At 30.4% G+C, this 23,809-nt stretch overlaps 2 long non-coding RNA genes and 1 other non-coding gene across 3 annotated transcripts; 2 read left to right on the forward strand and 1 right to left on the reverse strand.

Annotated features, from left to right (window-relative positions):
- The first annotated feature begins 1,499 nt into the window (after window positions 1–1,499).
- Window positions 1,500–6,455, forward strand: LOC123905886. Its single transcript, XR_006808567.1, has 4 exons — window positions 1,500–2,136; window positions 2,741–2,821; window positions 3,924–4,004; window positions 5,559–6,455. It is a non-coding gene; the product is annotated as an uncharacterized LOC123905886 (long non-coding RNA).
- On the forward strand, window positions 1,568–1,647 carry LOC123912054. Its single transcript, XR_006810915.1, has one exon. It is a non-coding gene; the product is annotated as a small nucleolar RNA snoR116 (small nucleolar RNA).
- Window positions 6,456–9,822: 3,367 nt separating the features above from the next.
- LOC123905885 lies at window positions 9,823–11,250 on the reverse strand. Its single transcript, XR_006808566.1, has 2 exons — window positions 10,062–11,250; window positions 9,823–9,969 (listed from the first exon to the last, which is right to left on the reverse strand). It is a non-coding gene; the product is annotated as an uncharacterized LOC123905885 (long non-coding RNA).
- Window positions 11,251–23,809: the final 12,559 nt, after the last annotated feature.

Below are 23,809 nucleotides of genomic sequence, written 5' to 3' on the forward strand. Positions count from 1 at the left end.
TTAAGTTTTTTTTTTTTAAAGGAAGATTATTATTGATTTAGGATCCGTTTGATCTGCAAAATATAAATACTGGACAGAATAGTACAAGACAATACAGCACAGGGCAAACGTTTAAGTTATTGAACAAGTTGTGCTGATGACAAAAAGTTGTCCCGTGGTTCTGTGGGAGACAAGAATTTCAGTTTTTGTCCTGTCCCTTGGCCCCCAATTTGTCTAGTACCAGGAACAGATTTAAAATCAAACACAGTACACCAGAAATTGTCATGTCCAGTCCCTTATGTTTTAGTAGTTTAAACGCACCCTAAATTCAATAGATCGATCTGTTTCACCTATTCCATGCTGCATTCAATGCTGAACGTTGCCAACAATAATTTGGATCTAAAAATAGGGCGGGGAGAAACTCGCAAGTAACGGATGAGTTAAAATAGAATGTGCTGGAAACTTGTACGTAGCGGATGAGTAAAAATAGGGCGCGCGAAATTTTTTAATCCTATGTAATATTTGTATAATATAAGAGTAATGGTTAACATAGGGTAGTAGTTAATTTGAATCTTCAATTTTGGCATGCACAACACAACGTAATATTTTTATTTTTTTTGGTTTACTCACAACGTAATAGTTTTTAGTTATTTATAATGTTGAGTTTGAGCACTAAAAAGTTAAAAAAATAAAAACATAAAAATCGGGCCGGCCCGAAAGCCCGACAACTCGTACCGGGCCGGGTTCAACACTAATTTTTATAGCACGTTTTTTATCCGTACTTTTTAGCTCGGCCCGACAAAGCCCGAAGCCTGAAAAACGGGCCGCCCGTTTTGACAACTCTAATAGCAAGACCAACAAAACTAAACATAGGTACTGTTTGGACCAACTTTTTTTAAGTGTATAAGCTATTTAAACCGTAAAGCTATAAATAATAGCTTTAAAACTAAATTTAGGGCTCGTTTGACCTAGCTCCTTTTAGTGCTTATACAAACAACTTATGCAATATAAATTAGGTTTTATGCTATTTTATAAGTTCACACTAGTGAAAATTATAATTTTATAAGCTATTTTATGATAAATTACCTTCACAAACTTATAATAATATATAAAAATTGCATAAGCTGTTTACATAAACTATAAAAAAAGCTAAGGCAAACAAGCCCTTAAAATTGTTTAGTAAATCTTATTTTTTTTTATAAATGTTGTTTTTTTAAATATTATAGATTTAAAAGATACTCCATGTTTAGTGAAAAAAAATTATAATTTTTCTAAAAAAGTAGAAGCTAAAAAAAGGAAAAAAGTTAGGACAAAGGTAGCCTAGTAATTCACGAAATCAAAGGCTCAAAAGACCCAACAAAATTTAGTCAAAAAAAAAAAAAAAAAACCCCAACAATAATAATTAAGGACAATACCGTAAATTCGTTCACAGAAACTAGGGTTCACTATAGTCTCTACCTATTTAAACCCTTGTTCGTTCTCACCGCTTCTTGTTTTCCTTCATCGTTTTCTCGCAAACCCCTGTCTTTTATGTTAATCACAAAAAATCTTAATTCTTTAGTTTCAAATTTTATTTGATTTGATTTTAAGGCGGTGATGAATTTATGTATACCATCAAACTTTGAAAGCTAAATTAGCTCGGTGATGCCAACTATACAATCTGAGCCTTGTTTTGCTTAAACTTGTTTTAATTTTAATTTGATTTTAGTGTTTTGGATTTATTGAATGAAAAGGCAACAATTTAGAGTCTCTGATTCGCTTATTTGATAGTGATTTCATTAACTGAGATTCTGGTATTAGCCATCGATCTTCCTAAATTTTCAATTTTTTGTAAATTCTGTTTTTTTAAATGTTTTCTAGGTTTATATTATAGTGACAATTATTTTGATTTTAATTTTTGCTAAATCATCTTTTTTTTTTTTTTGTTGTTGAAAAACCAGTATTCATTGTTGTTTAGTTGAAATTGTTGTGTATTTGATCGGTTTATTTAAGATTTATTGAAATGTTATATATGAATCTGTTCTCCTCGATTTTTTTGTAATGTTTCTGTTCTAGTTCAATGTTTGCTAATACATTTATTACTTTCCAGTAGTATGGAACTAAAGACTCTCTAGTTTCCACAGGCGATTATCCCTGACAGTGGAAACACCTATTCAGGTAGATATCTTCAAATTTTATCTTTCATATCCTTTGATGAACAAGATCTATGATGTTTCAAGGTATCGGTGTGTTAACTATTATTGATCTAACATCAAAAAAAAAAAAAAACTATTATTGATCTGGAAGGCTGAAACATAGCATATGGTTCTTTGGTGATTCCCGTATTATGATGATTAGATTAATTAATTGTGATTTGTTGATTAAATAGTTAAATCATATGTTTAGTTCTACCTTTATATTTATAATTAAATTTGTTGAGAAAGGCAACAATTTCTGTTTCACCTATTCCATGGTGCTTCAGTTATGAACGTTGCCAACAATAATTTGGATCTGAAATTCTGGCATTGGCCCTTGTTTTTTCCACAGTCTGATGCATAGGCACAGATCTTACATAGATGGAGTGTGAATTGGGGTCAGCTGACCCCACTCCTCTTCGAGAAACTACACCAATTATGTCACATTTTGATGTCACGACTCCATTTCAAATAATATACAGTCCCCACATAGTTCAATTAATTACATGACAAACAAACTACTATATTTTGATTTTTATACACAAAATGGAACTTTGTATTTATCAGAAATGAGTTCTATATTGTAGGCATTAGACAAGATTAGGTTCCTTTCCCTCACCGACAAGGAGATTTTAGGTGAAGGCTACACTGTCAAGCTTGAAATCCAGGTTATCATTGCTAAATATTTAATTTAAGCATATATTTATATCATTACATTAGATTAGTTAATTAGTTTATTTTTCCTATATTATTTTTGTTAACTTATGATGAATACCTAAGAAATTCTTATAGTTAATAGCTTTTTTAGTGGTTTATTTTGTATAATTGTGCTGCTGAGGATCTGTGTTGAAACTTCTCTTCCTGGTTTGCCTTTATGTATATATGATTGTATGGTCTTACTTCATTGATATGTATACCCTTGGTTGTGCCAATTATTCTTGGTTCTATACCCTTGTTTGTAGCAGCAAACAAACACAAAGAAAAGGGTAATTTCATATTGGGAAGGACAATTTGTATGATCTTAACTTTTATTGATCTTGAAGGCTCAATCATAAACCTATGGTTCTTTGGTGATTCCAGTATTACGATTATTAGAGTAATTAATTATGATTTGTTGATTACTCCCTCCGTCCCAAATCTTTAGTCCTTTTACCTTTTTAGTTTTGTCCCAAATCTTTTGTCTTTTTAAGAAACCAATGCACAATTAGTGATACTTTACCATTTGTACCCTTACTAAAGTTAAAACATTAATTAAATATATTTTCTCTTTCTTAATAAAGTAAGGGTAAAATTGACTTAATTTATCAATATTTATCATTTCTTAATCTCCGTGCAAAACTCTAAAAGGATCAAAGTTTTGGGACGGAGGGAGTAAATAGTTAAATCATATATTGAGTTCTACCTTTATATTTATAATTAAATTTGTTGAGAAAGGCAACAATTTCTGTTTCACCTATTCCATGGTGCTTCAGTTATGAACGTTGCCAACAATAATTTGGATCTGAAATTCTGGCATAGGCCCTTGTTTTTTCCACAGGCTTATGCATAGGCACAGATCTTACATAGAAGGAGTGTGAATTGGGGTCAGCTGACCCCACTCCTCTTTGAGAAACTACACCAATTATGTCACATTTTGATATCTTGACTCTACTTCAAATAATATATTGTCCTCACATAGTTCAATTAATTACATGACAAACAAACTACTTCTATGATTTTTATACACAAAATGGAACTTTGTATTTATCAGAAATGAGTTCTGTATTGTAGGCATTTGACAAGATTAGGTTCTTTTCCCTCACCGACAAGGAGATTTTAGGTGAAGGCTACACTGTCAAGCTTGAAATCCAGGTTAGCATTGCTAAATATTTAATTTAAGCATCTATTTATATCATTACATTAGATTAGTTAATTAGTTTATTTTTCCTATATTATTTTTGTTAACTTATGATGAATACCTAAGAAATTCTTATAGTTAATTGCTTTTTTAGTGGTTTAATTTGTATAATTGTGCTGCTGAGGATCTGTGTTGAAACTTCTCTTCTGGTTTGCCTTTATGAATATATGATTGTATGGTCTTACTTCATTGATATGTATACCCTTGTTTGTGCCAATTATACTAGGTTCTATACCCTTGTTTGTAGCAGCGAACAAACACAAAGAAAAGGGTATTTCATATTGGGAAGGCCAATTTGTATGATCTTACTTCAATGATATGTATATCCTTTTTGTGCCAATTATACTTGGTTCTATACCCTTGTTTGTAGCAGCGAACAAACACAAAGAAAAGGGTAATTTCATATTGGGAAGGACAATGGTTATTAGCCATCTGATGTAGTTGTCTATTAGAAGTCATCAAATTACTTCCAAATTTGTGGGCTTTCATTGTAATTGCTTCGTATACTTTAATTAGTTGAGAAAGTTAGGGTATATAACTTGTATAGATTGTTGATTTAGCTCAGTTAGTCATTCTTTAACTTAACTAAAACAAAGAGACAAATGAGATCTAAAAGAATTTGAGGAGAAACAGATTGTGAGTTTGTAATCTTAAAGTGTAACTCTAAGTTTATAGTGGGAAACTTAAATACATTTACTAACTCCTGAGATAGGTCCTGAAATCTGTCTTTTCATCTATGATGTTTCAAGGTATCTGTGCGTTAACTTTTATTGATCTGGAAGGCTGAATCATAAGCCTATGGTTCTTTGGTGATTCCGGTATTATGATTATTAGAGTAATTAATTGTGATTTGTTGATTACTCCCTCCGTCCCAAATCTTTAGTCCTTTTACCTTTTTAGTTTTGCCCCAAATCTTTTGTCTTTTTAAGAAACCAATGCACAATTAGTGATACTTTACCATTTGTACCCTTACAAGTTAAAACACTAATTAAATATATTTTCTCTTTCTTAATAAAGTAAGGGTAAAATTGACTTAATTTATCAATATTTATCATTTCTTAATCTCTGTGCAAAACTCTAAAAGGACTAAAGTTTTGGGACGGAGGGAGTAAATAGTTAAATCATATGTTTAGTTCTACCTTTATATTTATAATTAAATTTGTTGAGAAAGGCAACAATTTCTGTTTCACCTATTCCATGGTGCTTCAGTTATGAATGTTGCCAACAATAATTTGGGTCTGAATTATGGCATAGGCCCTTGTTTTTTCCACAGGCTTATGCATAGGCACAGATCTTACATAGAAGGAGTCTGAATTGGGGTCAGCTGATCCCACTCCTCTTCGAGAAACTACACCAATTATGTCACATTTTGATATCACGACTCCATTTCAAATAATATACAGTCCCCACATAGTTCAATTAATTACATGACAAACAAACTACTATATTTTGATTTTTATACACAAAATGGAACTTTGTATTTATCAGAAATGAGTTCTATATTGTAGGCTTTAGACAAGATTAGGTTCCTTTCCCTCACTGACAAGGAGATTTTAGGTGAAGGCGACAATGTCAAGCTTGAAATCCAGGTTAGAATTGCTAAATATTTAATTTAAGCATCTATTTATATCATTACTTTAGATTAGTTAATTAGTTTATTTTTCCTATATTATTTTTGTTAGCTTATGATGAATACCTAAGAAATTCTTATAGTTAATTGCTTTTTTAGTGGTTTATTTTGTATAATTATGCTGCTGAGGATCCGTGTTGAAACTTCTCTTCTGGTTTGCCTTTATGAATATATGATTGTATGGTCTCACTTCTATGATATGTATACCCTTGTTTGTGCCAATTATACTTCTATACCCTTGTTTGTAGCATCGAACAAACACAAAGAACTGGGTAATTTCATATTGGGAAGGACAATGGTTATTAGCCATCTGATGTAGTTATCTATTAAAACTCATCAAATTACTTCCAAATTTGAGGAGAAAAAGATTCTGAGTTTGTAATCTTAAAGTGTAACTCTAAGTTTTATAGTGGGAAACATAAATACATTTATTAACTCCTGGGATATGTCCTGAAATCAGTCTTTTCATTTCCTTTGATGAACACGATCTATGATATTTCAAGGTATCAGTTCTTTGGTGATTCCAGTATTATGATTATTAGAGTAATTAATTGTGATTTGTTGATTAAATAGTTAAATCATATGTTTAGTTCTACCTGTATATAATTAAATTTGTTGAGAAATGCAACAATTTCTTTTTCACCTATTCCATGGTGATTCAGTTATGAACGTTGCCAACAATAATTTGGATCTGAAATTCTGGCATTGGCCCTTGTTTTTTCCACAGGCTTATGCATAGGCACATATCTTACATACGAGGAGTGTGAATTGGGGTCAGCTGACCCCACCCCTCTTTTAGAAACTACACCAATTATGTCACATTTTGATATCTTGATCCCACATCAAATAATGTACTGTCCCCACATAGTTCAATCAATAAACCTTACCATAGAATGCGACCGATGAGCACTGTAGAAGGCCTCATATTCATCCGTGGCCACCACACGGTTGCCTTTCTCCCGTCTCCTTCCATTCCCTTTTCTCTTCAATGTTTGTAAGCTTTTCCCCATTTGTAAAGGTTTTTGGCTGAAAGGGATATGCCAGAAAGGCTTTCCATTTGTGTCAGATGCAGAACTATTTCTCGTGTCCTTTCCTTGCTAGTTTGCTTTTGTGGTTTGTTTGTCTCGTATCCAATTCGTTTTGCTTTCTTCTTAAAAGAGACGACGGAGATTCACTTTTGTTCAGGTTCTCACTTACCCTTTTTGCCCTTATCTTTCATTTGTTTCCCTAGAAAAAGTAAGAACAATTTTCCGTTTTTTCAAATCTTTCATGATTAGGGTTTTATTGTATATTGAGGTTTTAGTCATCAAATTTGTAATTTTAGAAGTAATTGGATAATAAGTAGTCTCATATTGTAGATTTTTCGCTAATAGGAGGTTTTGTTAGTGATTGGACCAAAGCTTTGTTCCTCTGTTTGTGTTCAACACTTTTGTTCTCAAATCAAGTCAAATCCCTTTCATTCATAATTTGCATTCTCTTCCTGTAAATCAGAAACCAACCTTCACAAACTTCAACTAATTAATCTCACTTTTTAGCTTTTCTTGTCTTTCCAACCAAATACACACATAAACATAAACATGGTTCTAACACAGTCACTTAAGTATTCTTTTCTGTTATGTTTCACCTTTGGTTTCAACCTGTTAACCACTTCTGTTTATGCCCTCAACATAGGAGCTGAAACCACCGGAATAGCTGTTTCTGTTGTATGCATCTTAATTAATGCTTAAACATATTAATTTTGTTTTAACATGTGTAAGTGTAATAACTAATTTTTTAATTATTTCTATTTATTACTTAATTTTTCTGTTGAGCAACGATTGTAGGAGACAATGTGAGTCAAGTTTCTGCTCAGGTACATGTCTTAATAATAATTATTAGTAATTTTTTTATATATATTTTTACTTTGTTTGTTTTTTTGATAATTGAGTTCATTGGATTTAACAGTGCCTCTGTTGTTGATAATTGAGTATTGTGGACTTTTGTATAGCGGATGCCTTGGTTAAAAACCTTGTGATGGCCTTGATGCTCGTTGTATGAAGCATGACCAATGTGTCACAGTAAAAAATAGTGAGTTCAATAAATTATAATTGATTACTCTTAGAATTAGGTTTATGCCTACTTTAATCCTAGAAGCTATATGGATAGTCAAATTTGCTCATTACAGAAAATATGTAGGTGATCTGATAACAAGTGATTCAATAAATTATAGATAGATTCGGAAAGCATCTTAGAATTTGAGAATTTGAGCTTAACTATATTCTAAAAAATAGCTCATAAAGTAAGAATTGCCATCTTATAATCATTATAATTTTGGATTTCCAACAATCACTAGGTCCCTTTAGAAAGTACACCACTGAATTTTTTTTACTCAAACACACTATGAAATTAAATAAAGATGGTAAGTGGGTGTTATGGATTTTTTACCTAATAAAATTACTTTTAATCAGTAGTATATCATCAGCTGGCCTTGTGCTTGTTATGAAGCTTATGGACACACATATAAATAAGGACTAATTAATCATGACCCTTCACCTAATTACTTCATTTCTGGATATTTTGTAATTCATGACCCTTCTCCTTTTGCTCAAACGTATATACTTAAGAGGACTAAATATTAGTAGTGTCACCAAACTAATATCATTTACTACTATTTTATGGAATACTCAAAACTATTATTTTTTATAATTTTCAAAACGACAATGAAAAACAAAAACAAATTGCCATATATCCATCTATGTTCAATCAACATCACCTGCAATTTCTTAATCTTCAGTGTCTGCGAATCCTGCTACATTGATTGATGACTTCAGGTTTCTTCTCATGTGAGCATGGCAAGTACTCAGTTTACATCAACAAGGATGTTGAACAAGTATGCATATGGACTCAAATTTCATGTAAGATTAAGGTGACATTGCTTTGCTTTTTGTTTTGTTAGAGTACTGTTGCTACTCTTTATCTTCTTTCTTTTGGCTATAGAAAAAAGACAAATGAATTCATTGCAACAAAAATAATTCAATTTCAATGATTAATGCTTTGTTTTTTTGTTTAATGTGACATTGAAACATGATCTTTTTTATTTATTTATTTATTTATTTATTTATTTATTTATTTATGTAGTAGGCATATAATATAAGCATACCGCTGGCCATTTGCAAAAGATTTCAAATAAGACTTATGCTGCTATTCATTTTTTCCATCTCTTCCTCCGGGGCCAGATTATATACAATGCAGAGCTTTAATATTTCAATTGCAGTGATTAATTTAGAGAGAAGGATAATTTTTTTACTTAAGTCCAATTCTACCAATGTTCAATCATCTTCGATTGTGTCATTGTTAAGTCGCTATAAATTACAATAGTTGTGAGTAGCTTATTCTTGGGGGATGAGTTCCTAATTGAAAGGCTATTTAGACTTATGCAGCTTGCATAACTATGCAGGAGATGCATTTTAACTATTGCATTTAAGCATAATAAAATTAACTAACACTCTTGGGGTTTCAAATCTTTAAATCAATATATGAATGGTAAATTAACAATGAAGTTTAAGGTGATTATCAATATTTGAAATTATAGTTGATGAAGTTCTTGAGAGATAATATTTCAAGTTAATTTTTAAAATGGTCCGTCTTGAGAATTTATTCTTGTTGCTCAACATTGTGCAGGACATCACCTTATTTTGATATCTATTACTAGGCACCTTTGTAATCTTATACTGTTTCCTTTGTCCTTATCTGCTGTAGTTCAATTTCACTATACTATTAGGTTAAACTACTTAGTTAGGATTTAGCTGATTTTTGGGCTTGTCAGTTAGTTATGAAATATGTGGCTTGAAAATAGAATAATTTCGAGTAATTATGAGTTATTTTTTTGGGTTACTGATATATAAGTAAGGCATTGTGGCTTATGAGGTGAAAAGAGTGTGGTTTTATGAAATATACCAAGTTTTATAAACATATATTGATAATAAGGTTTATGTGCAAAGTTCTGACACATACTTAAAATCAACATTTCAGTTCAAACTTGGTATGGAGTTTATAACATGAAGACTTCAATGAAGCCACTCAATGCATCTTTTGAGTATCAAAGAAATTCAAAGGTCATAGAAATATATGGTGTGAGAAAAATCATAAGATTAACATTATGATGAGCAAAGAAAATTAAAATTAGGCATAATAGAAAACAACTTTTTCATTAACACGATTAATACAGTAGCATTCACTTTGAAGACAATGCTTAATTTGACTAGACCGACATGAAAGATACATACAATGCACGTCTGAAATACACTTTCCTGAAATATAAAAAGAATTTAAAATTATATTACTAAAAATGAGGTGAAAGATTATGTAGATAAAGAAAAATGAAACATGAAAATAAGCTTACCACCACCAACGTTTACTACAACGAGAAATAGGGAAACAAAGAAGGTTATAGTATAAACAAACTTGAGAATTTTAGTCATTTTTTTCATCGTTGCATGTAGAATATTTGTTAAATGGATTAATTGCTACTTTATATAGTAAAAACTCTTGTGCTATGTTAGAATATTTGTCCCTTTAAATGTCTCAAAATTAAATTGATGTATAATATTTGTCCCTTTAACTCATGTAAGTCACCACTTGACCTTAGAGTATATTGCACATAATTTTTTTAATTTTTTTTTTATTTGGCATTTCATAATGGACAAAGGAAAATCAACATTATTTAATGTAGGGAAAAATGTTGTAAAAAAAAAAGAAGTCAATTTTGGTGTTGGACTTTTTAGGGATGACTACAGTTGGATTTATTGCAACTGCAAATAGGAAGGGGCTTGAACTACTTAATGCCAGAACTTACCCCCGAACCAGATTAGACGGTCAAGTGGGCCGAATACTGGTGGTGAAAATAAATAAAAAAGGTCAATTTTACCAATCGTTAGTTGGTTTAGTGGTGATTGACGTTGGACTTGGTAGAGAGAACCATATTTTGATTCCCGCAACTGCGATCGGGAGGTGGCTGGAATCACTTGATGCTAGAACCGACCTTCAAACCAGATTAGACAGTCCAGTGGACCGGATACTGTGATGAAAAACAATCACTTTTCTAACACTTCTAGTATAAAGAAGAAAGGAAATAAATAGAATTTGAAATTTCTCAGTATTTTTTTTATTATCAATTTTACAGATTTGAAATCGAACGAAATAAACATATTTAAATTGAACCGTTAAATAGAATTAAAAGATAATTAACAATTAGAATTAAAATAAATAAATAAAAAATATTATATTTTGTACCCCCAATTTCTAATATCATCAACACTAGCTATTTAAATTTTGGGAGTTACTTTTGCCGTCCTACTGGTTACTCAAACACTGTCCGCGACTTAGGTAGTAGACGGCTTTTTTTCTTCCCAAAACGCCCTATTTTTACATATCCGCTACTTAAGTCGCGAATGTATAAAAATAGAGTGCGCGAGTAACCCGTAGGGTGGCAAAAGTAGCTCTCTTAAATTTTGTTTTGAGACCCTATATTTTGAGGCCCTATGCAGTGGGTAGCCAAAGTCACGAAAATTTCTCATCCCACCACCCACTTTCTCACCACACCCCTGAAAATTCCATTTTTGCCCTTGGTCAAAAAATTCGGAACGCGTTTTCCGAATTTTTTTAGTTCAAATTTGGAAAAAATTCAGAAAACACATTCCGAAGTTGTTTTTAAAGGAAAAAAAATTCGGAAAACGCGTTCCGAATTTTTTGACCAAGGGCAAAAATGGAATTTCCAGAGGTGTGATAAGAAAGTGGGTAGTGGGATGAGAAATTTTCCAAAGTCACACATGCATAAGGGTCGACCCAACAATAATTGTTTTTTATTTTATTTTATTAGTTTATATTGTAAAACATCTCATGTTCTTTCATTCAATAAAATAGATATTAGCATTCATAGAACAATCTTTGAAAAAAAAAAGCATTCATAGAACAAAAAAATATCCACCTAAACTAAAATTTCAAGGCTCCGTTTGGATTAGCTTATTTTTAAGCTTATGCAAACAGTTTATGCAATATAAATTATGTTTTATGCTATTTTATAAGTTCACACTAGTGAAAATTATATTTTTATAAGCTATTTTATCATAAGTTACCTCAACAAACTTATAATAATACATAAAAATTGCATAAGCTGCTTGCATAAGCTTAAAAATAAGCTAATCCAAACGGGATCTCAATGTCTTTTAAGTATATAGATCTGTTTTGTTTGTCTCATTAGGTAACTTGACCTAGGTAAATATCTCTTATAAAATTTTGATTGTCGACATAGTGCATTCTTTTACGGGCTATAATGATAGATATAAGAGAAAAATAACAATGATGAAGGATGAAAAATTAGTTGAAGGAAAAATTTAGGAATGTGGTGACAACATATCTATTCTTAAATTGAACCACTTCATTAAAATAAGAATAATTAGTAAATGTCTCTAAAGTACATTGATGTATCAAGTTTGTCCCTTCAACTCATGTAATTCATCACTTGACCTTAGAATATATTTTACTTATAATTACATTGCTTGCACGTAAGGATTTCAGGGAAATTCTAGTATAGACACAAATATAAATGATAGATGTTGGACACACTCACATAAGTAAAATAAATTAAATAAAAAAGAATTAAAATGATATTGATTGATGTGACTATATAATTTTTCTTTTAATTTTTTGATTTTATATGTGTGTGTCTAAATACATTTTATTTAGGCTTGTGCCTATCCAAGAATTGCTCAGGATTTCATTCTTGTTTACCGACCATTTATTATTATTATTATTTTTTTTATCTAACCTTTCATAATAGTAAAAGGAAAATGAACATTATTTTATGATGATTATATTTAAGGGGAATTGGACCTAGATATGTCTTAAGAAAGGTCATGGTTGAATCTTATTGAAGAAAAAAATATGGTCGGAAAGGGATTGCCCCATTAAAGGTGATTAATAAATTTTCCAATGTAGATTAGTTATTTATGTCAAATGGATAATGTGCGACTAACATGCATCCACTTTGTCTCCCTTTTCTTTGGAATCGCATTCTTGTTTTGGACCGAACTTATAAGTCCGGAAACCCAATAATTTCGAGCTTATATAGCCGGGCTGGCTCCTAATGTGCGGACATATAACGGATGCTCGACGCTCCAACGGTTATATCCCTGGGTCACTTGTAACGTCAGATTTCACCGGAATGATGAGCATTAACTGTTCATCAAGGCTTTCCAGCAGCCACTTGATGGCCATTAATGTCGTCAAGGGCCCTGGCCCAGCGCTGGGGGCTATATATACGTGATCCCTTATCATTCCCAAGGTACGTACTATCTAGCACAGAAAACCAAACTCCACACTTGAACTGACTTGAGCGTCGGAGTGCCTGCAGGTACACAACCCCCTCCGCTTCAACAGGGGACATCGAGAATACGACGCCGGCGCGATCGCACATTCTGATCAAGACACGATCAATTCTCATTCTTGATGTGTTGGAGGATTTTATTTGAACACTATAACCTTCATCTCTTTAAACCTATCTCTGTTTGTGGTATCATTGAATTCTTGTAGCAAACAAAAGTTTACATCTAACGCTTTTTCATACTTACAAACTCTTTTATTAGTACGTTCATTTCTTTCAACATTAGGCAGCAAGGATAAACTTTGATAAGATAAATCTAAATAACATTCTTCAATAATAAAATCAACAAGGTTTGACTCATAAGAAAAAATGTTAAATGAAGAATAGTGCAATGGATTAGGTAGTTTAAACTTAATTTATTTTCTCATAATGCTATGATACTTCTGAAACAAATGAATTGTTTTATTACACATATTTTTTAGAGAGGGAAACTAGGTAACAAATTCTCTTGCAAACTTTGGTTTAGCTTTAACTGATATTGTTTATTGTAATGAGACTCATCTGTTTATTATAATGGTTTCGTTAAGAATCAACTAGGGTTGTCTAGTTTTCGTATATGCACCTCTTAATGAAGTTTTGGTTCTTATCCCCTCCATTTATAGTTGCTGCCTTTTTAAATATATTTTCCGGTGTCTAGCACTTAGCTAGCGTCTTTTTGGTTTTAAAAAAAGTTCTCATAATCTTTGCTCCATTTCTTATATATCTCATCTTCCTTCCTACTCATGTGCTTCTCTATCCTATATTCATTAAGAATTGCATACTCCTATCATAATGTTGTGGCAAGTGTGAGTAGTTAAGTTCTACATTGCTTAGAAAAGTGGAGGTTGAACACTTTATAAGTGAGAGGACCCATAAACCTAACACCTTAAGGTTTTGGGTTAAAGTGTGGTGTCCAACTCACTTGTATAAGTTGTTCTTAAACCCAATGTAAATGATCCTCCAACTGCCCCTCGTGGTGACCCAACACATAATTCTTAAGAATAAGATTAGGCCTGGGTTCTTTTTGAAAAAATGATTTCCGATCATTACGAATTATAGCATTATATTCTTCCAATGAAACGTCTTTTGAAATTTTATTGATTGATGGTAATTTTGACAAGATTTTAATTTATTTGAAAAATTCATAAACTTAACAAATCTTATCTTAGTTTGTGTTTTCACTAGACTTAGGATTAACTAGAAGTTGGTTTATTTTCTTGTTCTACGCGCTTTTGTGTGGACGCCTGGGTTATGTATATGTCCCCCAGTTATTGTATATATCTCCATCCGTCCAAAAATATAAGCAAAAGTGAGTCAAAGAATTATTTGGTTAAAAATTTGGACCAAATACATTCGTTTTTATTAATAATATGAGCTATAGGTAGAGGACGATGAATGATAGGTATGCCAACTAAGTTGGGATGTCTGTCTCTACCTTAATATCTAGATGCTCTTAATTTATCAAAAATAAATAAAAGCTGGAGTTACAATTATAAAGGGATGTGTAGCTCAATTGATTGAACTGATTGAACTAAGGATCAAAGGACTTGGAGGTCTAGGGTTTGCGATCAATGAAGATGAGTAATGTAATCATGAGCATTTTCTGTTTAGTTTCCTGTATTAAAAAAAAAACTTTTCATTTGATTTGTTGTTGTAATTTTGTGTTGTTATGGTAGGAAAAGCTTAAATAATCTTGAAGGTTTAATAAAATGCTTAAAGAGTATTTTTTTTTTGGATACGCTTAAAGAGTATTTTAAGAGTCATCGTTTCATTGTTCTTGCCATATAACTTTGCTATCGAGATGGATAGGAGGAGAAAAGAAGAGTAAAGAAAATAATAATTATATAGTATTGTTGACACTCAACTAAAACACTATCTTTATGAAACATCAACTATAGGTAAAACACTATCTTTATGGGAGATATATATATATCTGTTATGGTGGATAATATACATTTTTTATTTTTTTATTTTTTTACAATTGTTAGATAATAATTTGAAGTTGTTCTTTTGAAGAACTAATTTGAAGTTGTTGATTATCTTAACCTCGAGCAAATTTTTTTTATTTTTCGATTCTTAATTAGTTTATTCTAGATAACTTAATTTTTTTTTAATGAGTAGATATTTTTTTAATGAATATAGTAATATAATCTTGAAAGTAGTATATTCAATGTCTTCAAATTTTCAAAATTAATTTTTTCCATTTAAATTTTTTGCTTTTTTTTAACCTTTGCCCAAGGGCACCTTTTCGCATGTCCGTATATATAATTAACACACAAGACTGATAATTTTGAGGAAAAATAAGAAAATAAGAAATGAAAATTTATTAATTATTAAAATAACACTAATTCTGACTATTTTACAACCATCCTCGAAAGAAATATAAATTTCATGAACAAATTAAAAAACAAACTAGGTGAAGTTTAGGAAAATTCAAATCATTACATAGAGAAATCTTCGTCATCTATTATAAACAAGTCTTCAAGCGGATTGAGTTATAATTCCGAGTCTTTAATCGGATAAAATATCTTCAGCGTCAATGATAACAAATAAAAAATATAATAAGAAATTTATTATTTACTAAAATTTTACCAAACTCAATTTTATAGTTGTCTCTAAAGGAATTTAAATCGTTCTTTCATGTAACCATTGAGTTGACACTTCTTAAACAAATTGAAATACACCTAGATGATTTTTTTTAAAAAAAAACTAAAAATCGAATTATAAATCCATATCGGGTATAACTCTGAGTATAATACCGGGAACAATATCTTCAGCGTCTCGAATAAGCGGATTCCATAACAAGATATATGGATCATTGCACTTCTTCCCTATGCTTTCCAAGGTTTCTCCTTCATCAACAATGTAAAATTCAACACAAGGTAGTTCATCAATGTCGTTCTCTTTTGCATCACTAAATGTAAGTAGCAGTGGTGTAGCCAGGAACTCGAGGCAGGGGTGCAGACAATTTTACCTTAATAATTTTTTTTTTGTTTCAAAAGTGTCTTTATTTGTGTTAGCATTTCTTTTTGTTGAATGAGCAAGTTTTCTTAAAAATCACTTACAATCAACACAATTTTAAAAAATATATTTTTACAAATCTATATTGCACACATGAGATAAGTCATCATACACATTTGTTTGATTTCATATGTTTATTTATTTTTTTGGTAAGTAATTTAGAGGCTAAAATTTCACGCTTAAAATAAATAAGTAGAATGTCCGAGGTTTAGATTCTAACTCTTGCATATATAATTTGATGGAAATCTAACCTGTTATAAAATGTAAAATAAAAAGAATAATAATTTATAACATTAGAGCCAAAAATAAAAAACAGTATAGTTTTTTGTCGAAAAAAAAAACAGTATAGTTTTTATGGGATGCAATTTTTCTTTTATATGTTTGTTTTAAATGGAATTAAACCCAACGTAACAAAAAAAATACAAATATAACAATGGGCCACGTAGAAAAAAAAGCCAAAATGAGTTATTAGTGAAAAAACCCTAAATAGTATCATATTATCATCTTCTAGAGAACGATTACAGCCACCGCTCTCTCACTTTCAGTTTCTTTTTCCATTCTTTGTTTCTCTATCTTCCGGTGAATGGTTGATCCTTTTATTTATCTTTTTGCCTGCATTTCTCTATTTCTATTCCTCTGTGTTCTCTTCTTCTCTTAGGTGGGTGCAAAAGTAATATTTTAGGGGGTTTAGAAAGCAAAATATATAAGGATGTACAAATTTTTCAAGTTCAGAAGGTTTAGTTGAACCCCCTCAGCTCTACCTGGCTACGCCCCTAGACCACACACCGGTGTTTAAAAAATATTTAAAATGTTATTAAGTTCAAAATTTTGCTATAAATAGAGTCATTCACCATCACAATTATTCATTAAGAAAAAACATCATTCTACAAGTGGGGAGCAGCAAACGAGGGCAAAGAGCTCTCAAGGGAAGGTAATCTCCCACCATAGAGAGTCGACTTTCTAGCGTTTCATTGAGGTTACTTTTTATGTGTAATTTTCTAATTCTTTTCTGATGTTATTAATTATGTCTATGAGTAGCTAAACTTCTAAGGTTAGCTCGAGTAGATGAACTCGCCTAGGAATACTCGAAACATATAATTTGGTTTAAACAAGATTATATTACTTGCAATTAATTTTATTATTTCTAATTTTATATCCTGCTTTGCTTTTATATTCGTAAGTAGACATATTTATAAATTCTTCAAGAGAATTCGGTGTCGTCGTAACAGAGCCCTAAATCTGGAACTAGAATACTTAGTCTAGCCGACATTGGGAAAAGTAACTCAAGCACCCGAGGCTATAGGTAATAGGATTAACGCTCACAAAAATATTAATGCTTGCATGATTTCCAACGGGTGTTAGTGGCCGGTGTCTTTAATTGTATAGAGTGATTTTATTATGCGAAAACACATTTCACCATTTTAGGGTTAATCTGCCAAGATAATAGAAATAATTGCAAGAGATATATATAACGCCAAATTACCAAGTAGGAATAGGGGAGAGATTCGAAAGTGCCTAACCAATATTTCTCAACTTATTTCTTTCTCAATCTCTATCAATATATATCAATCTATCCAATTATAAGCGAATGCAACTTTAGTTTACGGTTTAATTCCTAAACAAAACTAATTACTTTGACACTATCCATGTGGAGATGAACTTATTATAAATTTATTACTCGATTCATTTCTACATAAAAGTCCATGTTAGCGAGCACTAACCATTATGATGAGTAGTTGTAAAAGGTGATATTATCCGAACCAATCCAAAAGTAAAACCGCAAACAAAACCAATCCAAACCGTAACCGCAAAAAACCGCATTTTGTTTTAACCGCACGGATCAGTTTTCTTTTAAACCGCACGGTTTGGCTTGGTTTGCGATTTTCATTTCATAAAACCGAACCGAACCAAACCAAACCAAACCAAACCGCAATACTTAACTTTGCTCTATCAACTTTTAGCAATCAACCCAAATTGAGTCCATTAAAGAATAGGCTGTCGAAACATATCATTTCACGTGATCAAAAACTATACTATTATAGTATTAAAAATAAGTTATTATATTATATATATGTAATTTCTTTATATGCATATTGTAGCTTATAAACAATAAAATAAATTAAAATTTCCTACGTTTATTTTGTAACAAGTTGGAAATGTTGTCATGTTTTTTATATCGTGATAAACCGCACAAACCGAACCAACCCTAATCGCATCGGTTTGGTTTGGATGACTTTTTAAAAACCAACCGAACCACATGCATTTTTGACTCGCGGTTAGGATGATTTTTATGCTCAAAACCAAACCAAACCGCACCGCGAGCACATGTAGTTGTAACTTCAAGAGTTTCTTTTCTTACTAAACGGGTTGATGCCACAACGGAGAACTCGCAGAACGGATATGCAGAAGAAATTAGGTTATTAAGTAAAATAATATTCGATTATCATTTTTTGTTAAGCTATGACTTATATGGACTATATATATCAAAAAAATATTTATCTTTATTCAATACAAATCATTTCTCTCAATACTTTCATGAATATCATATTTACAAACAGTATCATTGCACTGAAGTTCAAAGTTTATAAACAATAATAAAAAAAATCAATAATTTGTTGAACACTCCAAAATAAGAGTCTAATTGGTTGCATTACGGAGAAAATAACCTTGATGTAAATAAATAACCACTTAAATGATTACATATTTACATGTAATGTACATTACCTTTATTACAATTGAATTGCTACGAGAAAAATAAGACAATTTCTAAGCTAAACACTCGCAGGGCAGCTCTCCTTTGGCAAATTAATGGCTAGCTCTTAGTCAAATACCTGCCAAAAGAGACGTACCCTACGAGTGATTTGCTTACTTACTAATTAAAATTTCACCCTCACTGTTGTTCTCTGTTTTGTCTAGTTTGTCAAGTAGTAAATGCCACCTCCCAACAAGTTATATAGGCACAACAAACACGGCTAACCACATATACAATTTATGGCATCTACTCAAAGGGTTTTATGCTTTGGATATCCTATAGTCTCAAAATCAACTGCTTCCTATTTTGTTCCTAAGAGTGGCATATGCTTGGAGGAGCTAAGCTAGATATCATATAGTCTTCAAATATTTTCTCATTAAGATATTTTATTTTCATTTTCAGCTTTTCCATATAGAATCTCGATATGCTCCACTGCATGAAGTTGTTGAGTGACCACATCCATGGTTATTGTCAACACCACATCATGTAATTTTACTTTTCTCACATTAATTATATACATAGCATTTGGGCCAAGTCTATGGTGAAAGTCGCACAAGTTATAAATATTATTATAACGAATAGGAATTTTATAAAATCCATCGTTAGATTGAAAATTTATATCGTATAGGTCATCCATAAATTTTTTAAGAAAAATTGAAAATCATTTTATATGTTATTGAGACTTATCAAAATTAACGGTTTATGAAATTTTATTGAATATCGTTAATCTTGACGTGTCTCAATAATATATCAAATGATTTTCAAAAAATTTTAAAAATTTTATGGATAATCTAAATGATATATATATATATATATATACTTAGTTAAGTCTCACATGAGCGAGCTTAGGAGAGTGAATTCTCTCCGGTGATAATTTCCTTAGGTGAATGTTGACCTTCCAAAAATCAAAAGAGAGAGTTAATAAAATATGGAATCCGAAATGTTGCAATGGTGAGATGTTAATCGGAGAAAATTTCAATGAATAATGCAATTGAGTGAATCTTTTCTCGTGAACGAGCCATAATTTGAAGCATATTCCCAAAAGGTTTCGGGAGATGTGACGTTCTAATTTCTCGGTGGTGCTGAATTATTAGTCGCTTGTTCCTCCCTAAGCTCCTTTGGGTTTTCAACCATAATTTATTTATGCTCCAATTTTTTTTTTCTATTTACCCTATGATTTAAGAAAAGTAAAATCTGATAAAAAAATTCTTTTCACCAATAATTGAATTCAGATTTTCCCGAATGATTACGATTCATCCTAAAATGAGTTAATTAACCATTTTTTTTTTTTATAATAACTTATGGGTCTTGCTAACGATTGTCACTGTGACACTCTTTAAACATTTCATTTAAAAAAACTTTTTATTTAAAAAGTTAAAGACTATAATTTTCAATACTTTGACTTTACTAATTTCTATAAAAATTCTATAAAAATTCACTGTTTAAAGTCTTAAAGAGTGCCCCGGAGGCAGAATGCCCCGGAGGCACTCATTGACATTTGCCATAACTTATTTTGATGCAATATGTGAGAAATAGTACTGTTGATTTTTTTTCTTGTTAAGTAGTCTATTGATTAAAAATTTCATCCTTAAAAGTGAATAAGTAAAATGTCCGGAGTTCGAACCCAGACTTCTTCATATATAATAATACGATGTCCTTACCATTAAGTTAAACTCATGGGACGGTAATGTTGAAAAAACTGCCTAAAAATATAGAGCATCTCATTTACTCATTTACCATATTTTACCTATCAACATAAATGCTAAGAACAAATATCTTCATTAAGCTATCAAGCTTGTAAAAATAAGAATATGTATAAAAAAGCATAAGAAAGAAAGGTAAAGGATATAGAATCAAACATACTCTTAAACAGGACCATTCCACTCAGAAACTTTATATATGAAAAAAAAATACCCTTATTTTATTCCACTTCTTTAAAGGTTTCTAAGTTATAACCCTTGGCTATTTGGAATCAACAATTATATCAAAAGAGATCAAATAAAAAACAATTGATTTTGGATATTCATAGCATAATCCTTCCAGTATATGCTAATGTTTCATTGGTTTATTCCATTTTATTTCCTATAAAAGCTTGCTTAATTAAGTGTCAAACACAAACCAATGTTAACACAAGACACTATGTTTCATTGAAAATCCATCAATAAGCAATTCTGCAATAGGGCTCCTCTCTCTTTGCAAGTAAACAAATTATATTTTGAGTTGCTTGCCAAAGGAGAGTTGCCCTGTGGCTGCTTTAGCTTAATTTCATATATAGAATAGCAGCAAAGATAAGGAATAAATAAAGGTTACAAAACATTCATGTATTTGAGCTTAAGGGAATTTCTGTTTTATTATTACATTTCACTAGTGTGACATAAAAGTCGACAATTATATACATGTTAAGAAAGAGAGTTAAATATGTTTTTAATCTTTTAACTATACAAGTTTCATTTTTAGTCCTTCTAATTTTTTTTTTTTAAATTTTTTGGTCTTTCTAAATTTTTAGTTTGATAAGTTCATGTAACATGTTTTAAATGACTTTTTTGAAAACATACTATTATTAAGACCCTAAAATATTATTAGTTTGATTATTTAACTATTTAATTTGTAGTTTAATAATTTAATCTTTAATTTGAAATTATCATTAAATTAACAAAAATTAAATACTAAATAGTTAAATTATTAAACTAATTGTATTTTTTTTATATAGAAGAGGGCATACACCCTAACTAATTGTATTTTAAGTTCTTAATAATGATATGTTTTTTAAAAAAACTCATTTAGAATGTGATACGCGAACTAAAAAATTAATTTTGAGAAAAAGTGAGACTAAAATTGAAAACTGAAAATTTATAGGACTAAAGTTTGAAGAAAATTTTTATAGGCATTCAAAATGAGAAATTTAGCATATTTAGAGGGAGAAAAATCATTTAACCCTATGTAAGATGTTCAAAAATGGTAGTTTGTTTTGAATATGTACTCCCTCGTGCCAAAATATAAGACCTAGTTGACCATTGTACGTATGTCAATGCACAATTTTGATCACTAATATCTTTAATTGTCTATTAGTAAATATTAATAAAACTTGATGTTTTGAAAATACCCATCAAAACAAATCAAACAATATCTTATATGCTAATATTTACATTTATATATTATTAAGAAAATAGGGTCAAAGCAAGATAAATGAATAGTGCATTTAGTCAAACGAGGTCTTATAAAATGGGACGGAGGGAGTATTTATTGATGATGATGTGTTTTATTGTATTTTAAATTTACAATATACTCCCTCCGTTCAAAAATATAAGAACTAGTTTGACTATTGGACGTATGCCAACGCACAATTTTGATCATTAATAACTTTAATTGTCTATTAGTAAAAACTATAAAACCTTGATATTTTGAAAATACTCATCAAAACAAATCAAACAAGATCTTATATGCTAATATTTATATCTATATATTATTAAAAAAAGGCTTAACTACATATTTGGTCCGTTACGTTTATTTTAGGTTTCAATTTGGTCCCTTACGTTTAAAAAGTATCAATTTGGTCCCTTACGTTTATTTTAGGTTTCAAGTTAGTCTTTTCCGTTAGTTTTGTGAAACATTCGACCTACAAATATTAGGCAGTTGAAATATTTGTGAAACATTCAAAATCAAGAGAGAAAAAGACAATCTAATTTCATTTTGATAGAAGATTAATAGTAGTTAATTAAATAATTATTAGGTAGTAGTTTATTAATAATTTAGGTATTAATAGTATTTATATTATTAGTTGGACTTTACTTGAATTGTTAGTTAATTGGGCCTTTAAGCCCATCTAAGGTTTTATCCATTTAGAAGTAATATAAATGTAGTGTTGAACATAAATCAAAGTAATGAATGAAAATGAAGTCTTTTATTTATCTTTGTTTATTTACATTTCTTTATTGCTTTCTTAGGTTTAGCTTAGTGTAGCTTGATAGAACTTCAACTCTCTATCACATTTCGTTACTAACATTTTAGAGTACAAAATCAAAGTTACAAAGTGCGTGAAATTAAGAAATAAAAAAATTAAAAATATGATTATCGGTTGCTACTGGGAGAACTCACTACATATCATATGATGTTTGTCTGCAAAATCATATGACAATTTCATATCTCGTACAGTAGCCCTTCATGCATATATAAATAACGTTGTCGTCTATGTCATGATGTTTACACTCTCTAAAAGATGTACATTTGACGGATGTTACAAAAATTTTCAGATTACCGGTAGCCTCCATTGTAGTAAGAAACAGAAAATTAAATAAAATTATTGTGGAAATTAAGATGAGAGTTTTAACCATTTTTTTCCTCTTCGTATGATATAACAAGTATCATACGGCTTGATCAATTTATAGTGTATAAAGCTCATGCAACAATTTCAAAAAAAAAAAAAAAATTTTAGCATTTAAGGTGATCAATGAGTTGTATTTGCCCATTTAGAACACTTAATTAGTATCTTTTCGGTATAGATCAAAGTTTTAAGTTTGTCCCTTAAACACACTTAGTGAAGGGGGTTACGTAAAAAACTTTCTAATCATTAGAATTCATTATTTTTTAGGGTTAAATAAGTTTTTGGTCTCGATCTATAAATATTTCAAATTTTGGTTTTGGTCTGTATAAAATATTTCAACATGGTCCCAAAAATAGTTTAGTAAATAGTTTAAAGTCAACACGTGTGTATCCTTCAAAAATTTATCAAAAACGAGTTTATAGGAACTAAAAGAAATAGGAAAAGAATTAAAGTTATAGCAGGAATAAACTTGAGAGTTTTAACCATATGTTTTTTTCTCTTCGTATATAACGAATAGAATAAGATTTGATAAATTTATAGTGTATCAAGCTGATCAAATGTTAAAAACAATTAAATATTTTTACCACTTAAGTTGATTAATGTCTTCTATTTGCCCCTAAGAATACTATGTAAATG

Source organism: Trifolium pratense, linkage group LG2, assembly GCF_020283565.1.
Source record: "Trifolium pratense cultivar HEN17-A07 linkage group LG2, ARS_RC_1.1, whole genome shotgun sequence".
Classification (NCBI taxonomy): Eukaryota; Viridiplantae; Streptophyta; class Magnoliopsida; order Fabales; family Fabaceae; genus Trifolium; species Trifolium pratense.